We start from the raw sequence: 10,604 nt of genomic DNA on the forward strand, positions 1-10,604 counted from the left end.
TCTCACTGGGAGTCCAAGACTCTTTCTCTGTATCCCTTCCGAACCCCTCCCCCTGGCTCTACGCCACGGTATTCCCTCCGCGCCCTGAGCAACATATCAAGTCGAATGAGATTTTATTCTACCGCCGCAACACACTACTCAAAGACCATCGACGGACCACTCCAATCGTAACTCTACACTGCCGCTTTCACTTCCGTGAATTCGCACTCCCTTTTCGGAATTTCATTCCTCCCTCTTTCCTTACCAAGGAAACCACTCGTCCGCCCAGTCACCATGACAGGCACTATGGTGCTCATCCCACGCTACGTTACCTCTTTAAAGCGTACCCGACATCCATGCATCCCCACTACTTTGACTCTCATCACAGGGACTCTCAAGCCCATGCACTACCTTCACTGCTCAAGATCGCTACCCGGGGCCAGACCTCCCAATGTAACCACACTGCAACATACGCAACCCATAACCTCGAACCGATCCAACAATACTCGCAGAGTCTTCAGCATGACTGGACCGCCTCCCCAGGCCTTCAGCCAATCTGGACCACTCTCAGAACCTTCAGCCAATCTGACTGGACCGTCCTCTGAGCCTTCGGCCTGACTGGTACGCCTACCGGCCTTCAGTCTATCCGGACCGCTCAACTAACATCCCTCATTCCGAATTATCCCTTCGGGAAATCCTCTCGTGCATACCGTTCTAGCCCTCTAGGGGTTCCGAACTCTATCTCCATCATACATACTCGATCCCGACCCGCTCCCATGCCTTCCACAATCAACTGCTCTAGGTCTGTATTCCGCCCCGCACGCCTGTTACTCAGACCCAACGATCATCCGGAGAATCTCCAATTCTCCCCCACTTAAGATACTTACAATAAATCACCGGTCGCCATCACCGATCTCCCAAAGTAACCTTGCAGAAAATCAACACTTACACGCAAAATGTTTCTCACCAGCGCCAACAACTTTCATAAAAATCATGTTTCCACACAGAACAACCCGCTCGAAAGGAACCCAATCTTCAAATATCCATTCCTCAGACTGCAGAATCTACCCGGCCTTCAAACCAACGCCGCATCCGCCACCAATCCTCACAAGGATAATCAATGATAGCTCGAAGTACGAATCCATAACCATATCGATCCTTCAGGGAACAAAGGATACCAAAACGAAATCTCGATCACAACTCGCCAAACCCTCAAGGAACAATGGATACCACACGAAAACCCGAAACGCAATTTCATAACCAACCAACGAAACTAGCAGATAACAATACTCCACAACAATCATAACTAATCAAAAACAACAGAGATAAACATACCCGCAGCAGCAAGCTGAAAAACACGACCCTAAGCCCTTGGGGGCTCCGCTCCACCCTGACCTCCACCTGTGATCCTCAACGTAACCGGTGCTGGAGCCTGCACCGGTCCTGTAGCAAGCCGTGGACAGTTGACCTTCAAATGTCCAACCTGATGACAATGATAGCATATCCTCAAATCCCGAACCGACACCGACTGCCGACAATCCCTCGCATAGTTTCCCTCCTTTCCGCACTTGCGGCATGCTCCACCAAACCGACAAACCCCGGCGTGACCCCTTCCACACTTTCCACAGACGTGGCTACCTTGATCTCCCATCCTGGAATCAACAGTCTTAGACCGTTTCGTCGCCGGCTGCGACTGAACCGGAGCTTGCCTCAGCTCACGCATCTGCAACTCAATCTCTAACTCACGCCGCCTGGCGGCCTCTTGCAACTCCAGCAAGGTCTCGCACCTCTGTGCAGACACAAACTGCCTGATGTCTCTCTTTAGCATACTCAGATATCGGGACATCTGAGCCTGCTCCGAAGCGAACTTAGGGCAAAACATCGCCCTCTCAGTAAACATCCTGGTGATTTCCATCACCGACTCCGAATCCTGTTTCAGCTCCAAGAACTCCTGAGCCAACCTCTCCCTCTCGACCTGTGGAACATAACGAGTGCTGAACATCTCTCTGAACCGATCCCATGAAATCGCAGCCCTCTGCGCATCCGAGTACGACCCCGTGGTCAATCTCCACCAATCCTTTGCCCCGAGCCTTAACAGGTTCAGACCGTACCTCACCCTCTGATCAGCAGGGCATGAACACGTGAAGAAACATCCCTCCACATCTGATAACCACCTCATAGCAACGATCGGATCCTGAACTCCATCAAAAGTGGGAGGCTTCGTATTATCGAAGTCCCGATACTGAAAACCTCAACTGGCTCCTCCCCCTGCCACTGCTACTGCTGCGGTAGCCGCCGCGACAGCCGTCTCCGTGAGAGCCGCATAGTGCTCATCAAAATACTCCACCATGGCGGTCTTGATCGACCCAAACAACTCCGGCAGCTCAGCCCGAAACAATGCAGCAACCTCATCATGCAGGATCTCACGAATCCTCGCATTCAACTCGTGCGTACTCATCTGGCTGACAACCTTGGGTTGTACAGACCCACCCGGAACTCCCCCTCCTGCTCCTGATCCTGACCCGGATCCACTCCCAGCGTGCCCTGAAATCTCCATACTGAAGATAAAACACCAAATCTCAGACATATTCCACTAGCCCGAGAACCAGCTCTCATCCCAACCCTAGAGGTCATGGTTTCCCTAATACGCGTATGAGTCCGTGCTTTCAGTAGTACCAGCCCATACTACCTTCCACACCTACCCATATTTGTATGAAGTACTCCCACAACACCCTAGCGACATACATAACAACACTCTATCCTCACAACTAGAGGAACACTAGAAATCTCTCACAAGGAACCCTAGGCTAGCAGGCATCATAAATCAGGCAACTCATCAAGAAATCCTGAAGATCCCTAGCCTAACTCTAGCATGCTGTTCTATCAAAGCTCAATAAAACAATTGTCATGTATGGTATTTTGGGGCTACTTACTGGCTCCGGCTGATCGTACCTCCGCATCCTCCTTCACTTATTTTGAAAACCATTTTAAATTCTCTTTTGAAAACCCTCCTCGATTTGAGACTGGAGTCACACAAGTGTTCCTCCAATTCACTCAAACCAAGGCTCTGATACCAACTTGTAACATCCGAAAAATACAACCAATTAAAATTTTTCAAAACAACCCGATTTTCATTAAAATGTTTACAAAAAGGTTTTCAATACAAATCATTTGAGTATTCCCAGAATCACATTGCTACAAAATCATGAGGAGCGGTACGATCGCGCCTTCGCCTTGCCACGGTTTCCTGAAGAACCTGAAAAACATTAAACCACAACTGTAAGCCCGAAAGCTTAGTGAGATACCCCTAAAGTACCAACCACGTATACGCCCTTCCAGGCTGCGACCTTCCGATCCAAACATATAAAACATACATATCATAACAGAATATAGAACAACCATGCATATCGGGTCTACCGTGTGACTGGTCTGCCGTATCGGGCCTTCAGTCCATCGGATCCATCTCCAGGTCTAGTCATGTCCTCCGAGTCTACAGTGGGGTTGGTCCGCCCGCATCGGGCCTTCAACCCACCTGGTCCACTCTCTGAGTCTACAGTGTGACTGGTCCGCCCGCATCGGGCCTTCAGTCGGCCTGGTCCACTCTCCGAGCCTCGGCACGTCTGGCCCGCCCTCGTGGGGCCTAAAACCTATCCGGACCGCTCGCTGGGCCTTCGGAACAACCGTTCCGCCCTGGGTATCTTGGCCTACAGCACAAAGCAGGACCCGCCTCAACCCATCTCCAGTCCAAACAACCATGTGCACAAAACATACATTCATACAATAGTCATAGTCAACAAACCGAGCAAGCAGATCACATAGCATATCATTACCCTAACCGGGTTACCGACCTAACCGGTCACTAGCATAGCATCACTCTGTATATCGGGAAACTGACCTTAACAAGGTCTCCAAGCATGTACCATCCTAGCTACCAGGATGCAGACACATCAAACAATAACATAATAACCATATCCGAATCTCAATCCAATAAAGGGTCGGCCTTGGTGCCTTAGACCCTGTTGATATAGTGAGGATAACTCACCTCGAAACTGTCGGCTGAAAAGATAAGATCCCGCTGCTCCGAACTCTGACACGAACTCCTCCACTGAACATCAAAACATACAACTCAATAAATACCCTTAATTACCAAAATACCCCTGGAAGACAACTGGTCAACCTTGGACAAGTCAAAGTCAACCCCTGACTGACCCTACTCGCTGAGTCAACCCGATGACTCGCCGAGTCCATATGCTCAGAACTTTCTTCAATCAACGACCCAACTCGCCGAGTCACCCCAAGACTCGTCGAGTCCAACAACTCTGAGTCCACTCGCACCCAACTCACCGAGTCATCCCTTGACTCACCGATTCCTCGACTCAACCAGAAATATTGGGACTTCCTCGACAAGACTCGCCGAGTCCAAATAGACCCGTCGAGTCCAAGGCTATCTTCAACCTACTCGCCGAGTTGTTCTTCCAACTCGTCGAGTTCCAGGCCATCTTCAAGCAACTCGTCGAGTCGCCCCATGTGACTCGACGAGTACCACCGGTCTAAATCCATACAGAAGCATCTCAGGGCATGCAATTGATCCAAAACATAGATCCAACCTCCTACAATCCATCCATCACGTAAAGTGGAAAACTTTACGTGAATCTAAAGAGATCTAGGCCTTATTCACCTTAGAACCAAGGTTTGGGACATGGTGGCTTCACTAAGCACTCAAACACAGGAACTTTAATGCACTCTAGGCCTTCAATATTCCAGATCTGAGGTAGCAACCTCAGATCTAACCTCCAAACTCCAAAACATTCCAAGATATACTCCCCACAAACCCCAAAATGAGAAACTAGGAAGATACAGCCCAAGAACGAAGGTTTTACCTCCAAAAGATGCCTCAATAGCAACCAAACTCGAATCCACATAAAGCCCTTTGATCCAAGCCACTTCTCCTTCAAGATCTCTTCAAACAACACCTCTCCAAGCTCTAATTTGCTCAATAATGGGACTCTCCACGAATTTAGGGTTTCTGGAACTCAAGGGGGGAATAAGGGAGGCTGTGGAGGGGTATAATGCTCTTTATATAGGGCTCAACCCCGAAAATTAGGGTTTTCTCCATACAGCACCTACTCGCCGAGTCCATCTTTGGACTCGCCGAGTAGGCCACTTGATACGCAACCATAGTCGCGACCTGACTCGCCGAGTCTATCCATGGACTCGCCGAGTCACCCTCTAAAACTTACACTTTTAGCCCTTCAACTCTACTCTTGCGATTCCGGGATGCTACACCGATGCTCGGAGATGACGAAATGTAGATGGGAAGGAGTCTAGCTAATGACTCCTTAAAAAGAAGCGCTTGGCGGGAGGCAACCCGTTATATAGAGTTTGCTTTCTTTTACTTTTTCATTTTTTTATTTATTTTCCCTTCGTTTTTTGAATCTTAATCTTTCAAATCATCGGACATGTCTGCTTGAGAGTGTGCATAGGTTAAGTGTGGGGTGAAATGATTTACAATAAATAGCAAAATTGTGAAAATTATGCATTTTTTTAAGCGAGTCGCCGAGTTGACCACTACTCGACAAGTCCATATGGATTTCAGAAAAAAAAAAAAAAAAAAACATGACTTCGCGACCAGACTCGCCGAGTCTGACCACGACTCGACGAGTCGGTATTATTTACAGAAAAAAAAAATTCGAAATTACTTTTACAATGGGTAACTAGGGTTTTAACCCTAAGAATCAATTTTCACAAACATACTCGCCGGGTGCCGTCATTCTCTCTCTATCTCAAGCATTCATCATTGTTCTTCAAGTTTCTTTCAAATTTCTCAAGCCCAATCTCAAAAGAAATCATGTTCAGAAGGGGACAAAGTTCCAGTGGCAACCAAGGGGATTTTCCATGGCTAAACTTCCCACAAATCGAGTCCGCTTCGACAATGCTGAAATGGAAGAAGAAGCTGGCTGATATCAAGAAGAAGGAGGTTTATGTGCCCAACCGGATAGATTGGGATTGGCTGCAAAATGTTCGATATGAGGAGGAATTAGCTCCTTACCTTTTGAAGGAGTTTCACCATGAAGGCTAAACAATGGTCTGTGACAGGTGGAGTCGGGTCTTCCGTATTCAAGAGCCGGTTTATTTGGAGCTTTGTTTGGAGTTTTTCTCCACGGTATCTTTCACGAGGGGAGTGGATGTTTATCACCCGGCCAGCTTTAGTTTTTGTCTTGGGGGCGAGTTTCGTCAATGCTCTGTGGTGGATCTTGCCTGTCGATTAGGGATCTACGATCAGCCCTTGGTTTCAACACACATCTTTCGGGCCTTTTCGGCACAAACCCATATGGTGTTTCCCGAGGGAGTTACGAGTACGGGCTGTGGAATACTATTGGTAACAAAGTTTATATCCCAAAGTCTGCACAGGAAGGGAGCATCCGATCCCCAACACACCGCCTCATACACCGCCTTATTTCATCTACCATCAATCAAAGAAAAGATGATGACAAGGTTTCCAACCTCGACGTCTTCTATTTATGGAGCATCATTACACCCGACGTCTTTTGCAACATTCCTTGGTGTTTAGCTTCATATCTCTCGGAGGGTGCGGTCAAAGATCGCCAAAACTTCCCGAATTAATGGTGGGATGTTTGTCACCCGGTTGGCCAACTCATTCGGGTTGATGAACCGTGGTGCATGGAGCTTCATGACATTGATCCCTACACCTCCGTTCAATCCCATTCTTTTCCGAAGAGCGAGGATTATTGAAGATTATGGAGGTGGCCATTATGCCATCCCGAATGATGACCCCATTGTTGGTCCCAAAGCACCGGGAAGGAGGGTAAGATCAAGAAGAGAGCGGGATGTGGAGGACGAGCCGCCGGTGATTCTGGTTGAGAATGAAGACGTACCAATGGATTGGTACAATGTGGAGATGAGGCGGCTACAGGATCAAATGGCACGGGGGTTGAATTTTAGCAACCAATCTCATATCCGACTTTTTGACCATTTCAATATCCCACATGTTGATGGTGGAAATTACCCGTTTATTCCGTCTTGGGATGAGGTGATTGGTGCGAGAAGAAGTGGTGCCGGAGGAAGTGGAGCCACCGCGGATGATGATGAGGAAGAAGATTGATTTGTGTTTTAATCAAACAATTTTTATTTTCTGTTTTTTTATTATTATTTGGTGTGTGTGACTTGTTCAAGACTTTATTGTGTTTAATGATTGTATGCATTAGTTATTTTTCAGGATTGGATTAGGATTGCTTGCTTAGGAAGCGTTTAGAGTTATAGCGAACGGGTGTTATAACAAGTGAAAGCGAGTCACAGAAGCGGAACGTTAACGTCAAAGTGTCGAGTCCGGTCCCTCGGGGTATGAGCAATTGAGTCTAATCATGAGGAAGAGTTAGAGAAGTTTTTAGAAGCTGTCACAGTTGCAAAATGCCAATTTTTTTTCGTTCAGTGGCCTACTCGTCGAGTGCACTTAACTGACTCGACGAGTCGCCTTGTATTTCCACATATTCTGAGATGGCGCGCTGGTACTCGACGAGTTGACCATATGACTCGACGAGTCATTCATTTTTTTATACCGACGGACTGCTGATTTGATGCTACTAAGTGTACCACTTGCTCACTTATTCTTCCATATCCATTCTTGAAGATCTTACACCGATTTCCGCGTATTTGGAGCGACCCACACGACACGACACACCCAAGGCATGGATGAGATGTTACCATGTCTAAAGTTAATTGAAGTTGGAGCTTAAATGAAAGTGATCAACCTATCCACTGCTATCCCAGGGGAGTTTGTTCCAATTCCCTCTTTAGTTTTTTTTTATGTTTTTATGCATAATATGCAATGAGGGCATTGCATCACATAAGTGTGGGGTAGGGGTTGGTTACATAATAGTCAATTTTATAGTCAATTTTAAAAAATTTTGCATACCAAAAGTATTACTTAGGACTTAATTAGAAAAATTTGGTAAAAAAATTAGGATTCCATGTTAAAATTGTGTTAATAATTGCATGAAAACCCAAATGTTTAGTTGAGCCTATATACGTTCTAGTGTATTTGTGGCTTCCTTATTCCAGTGAAATCATGAGACAAAAACACGACCTTGCTCAGCCTGAGGGATGCAATATGTTTAGCAGCCTAAACCTGAAATGTATCCAGGAAAATTTTTATCGTTAGCCAGTAAAGGTTGAGATTGAGCGCCCCTGCTTAAGCATGTAGGGATTTGAGTGACAAAAGTGAGGTATACATGTAAAAAAAAGAGAGAATTACAAGAAAAGTTGTAAGAATTTTGGAGCAAATGAAGTGAAGATCTAAAGATCAAAATTCCAAGAAATCTAAAAAAAGTTGAAGATACCAAAAATAAATCAATACAAATTGGTGAATTCAAAGAAATCAAAAATCAAATTATCAAGGAAGTGAAGAATTCAAAAAGCTCCATAGTGGTATCCAAAAGTTGTAATTCTAGAATATGTATGCTTGGGTTGCTCAATTAAAAATACCTTGAGGGTAAAGAGGTTTTCTGAGGATGGATTCGGAGGGTTGCATAAAGTGAGCATAGTTTGGGGTGAGTGGGCGAATGTTTATGAGGATTGTGAGTATTTGGAGTATGGGGGGTTCTTTAGGAAAAATTTTAGACACAAATGCATGCGTTGCGGTCTTGGCATAATGGCTGGGTTAGATTGGAGTTGTCATACATAATTCTAATGTGTTAAAATTAAGTTTTGCTTGGGGGAAAGCAAAAGTCAAGTGTGGGGTATTTTGATATGTGCATATTTAGTGTGTATTAAGTATAGTTTTTTATTCATATATTAGCTAAATTATCGCATATTATGGACAAAAGGTACTTAAAAGTGTTAAATTATGTTTTTCAGTTCAAAGATGAAGCTCGGAAGCAAAAGGAAGCAGGAGAAGCGGTTAGGAGCTCGAGAATGGAATGAAGAAGAAAAACACTAAAAAAGGCACCTACTCGTCGAGTCAGATAGCCTACTCGACGAGTCCGGTCGAAGAATCAGAAAGATAATGACTCGGGATTCCAGATGGTTATCGCAATATGGGGAATGTGAGAGGGACTCGACGAGTCGATTCGCTTATTTAAAGATAACTCCACAGATCGATTAGAAGGAGTTCTGGGACGATTCAGAAGTGTTTTGTTGCGATTGAGAAGCCAGAAAAACCCTAGAAGTCGACAAAGAAAGCTAGAATTCAATTCCGGGGAGTAATTAAGGCACAATTTCATCATTCCACTTATTCTTTTGTTTTATCAATATGATTAAGCAACTTGACTTTGTTTGTTTGCTGTTATTTACTTTAATTATGAACTAAAACCTTTAGACTTCTGTTTGGGGATACAAAGTTGACAATATGGTTTGATTGATTGGTAGGATTAATTCCAAGTTGGTGAATTTTTGTTATTTTAGCTTGCTAAAGAACCTTGTGTGTGAATAATAATTAATTTTCTGTTAATAGGAAGATAATTGATTAGCATGAACATCTATTGATTATCAACCTCATATGATATGTGACCACTATACTATATGTCTAGGATTAATGAATATGAAACTAGAATTAATAAGAAAATTGAGTAAATTCATGTGCAAGCTTGTAAGATGACCATCAAACAAGAGGTTAATTAAAAATAATAAATTAATTAGCTATTGCAAGTCTAACTTAACCCGAATAATTAATCTAGTAAATATAATTAAATTAAACAATTGGCCACTGTTTGAGTTAAGTTTATTTGCTAAGGATTAGGGTAGTGAACATGAACCTAATCACTTAAATCGGTAACCAACGAAAGAATTAATCCATTGCACTATTACCTTGAAATCAACCATAAAGTTAACCAAGTTGAACTAAACAGAAGTTTCTTTCCAATTATTGAATCTAGTTAAGTCGTTATTTTCTAGTCTTAAATTAGTAATAGTAGTAAGTTTCTAGTCTTGTAAAACTAGAGCAAAACCCCTATTTCTTAATTAACCTAGATAGAATTAGTTTTTAATTTAATTTGTCGTTCCCTGTGTTCGATACCCTGCTTATTTAGCTATACCACAATTGATAGGTTCACTGCCTTTTGTGTGTTATTTGATAATTAAAGTAGGTTTAAAACTAAGTGAGTATTACACACATCAAACTCGTCGAATTCTTCTTCATATCAGTTGGGACATTGCCTTGAACTCGTCGAGTTCTTTGATCTTCAAGTCCATATCCACGTACATCTTGTTGAGTCATCTTCTAGACTCAACTAGATTTCTCGGGAACGGAAAAGGTTGGGGAACCATGACCCGACTCGCTGAGTCGTGATATTGTCATATTTATACATATTTCTAGGCAATATTTAAGTACATTTTTATACATATTTTGGTTATTTGCATAGAATAATGGTACTTATAAGGTTAATTTATATTTTGCAACCAAAAAGAAGATATTTTGAAAGAAAGGGACTAGAAGTGGCAAAGAATGGAACTTTGGAGGATGAAGACTTGAAAAATAAAATAAAAAAACTCCAGCAAAAACAAGCTCTCATGACGTGAGTATTAAAGACTCACAACGTGAGTTGGGACATTCCAAAAGATAAACATCGCGTAGAAGAGTCCTTGTCAAACACAGATAGCAACTAAACTCA

Source organism: Lactuca saligna, chromosome 4 (assembly GCF_052625555.1).
Source record: "Lactuca saligna cultivar CGN05327 chromosome 4, ASM5262555v1, whole genome shotgun sequence".
In the NCBI taxonomy this organism is placed as follows: domain Eukaryota; kingdom Viridiplantae; phylum Streptophyta; class Magnoliopsida; order Asterales; family Asteraceae; genus Lactuca; species Lactuca saligna.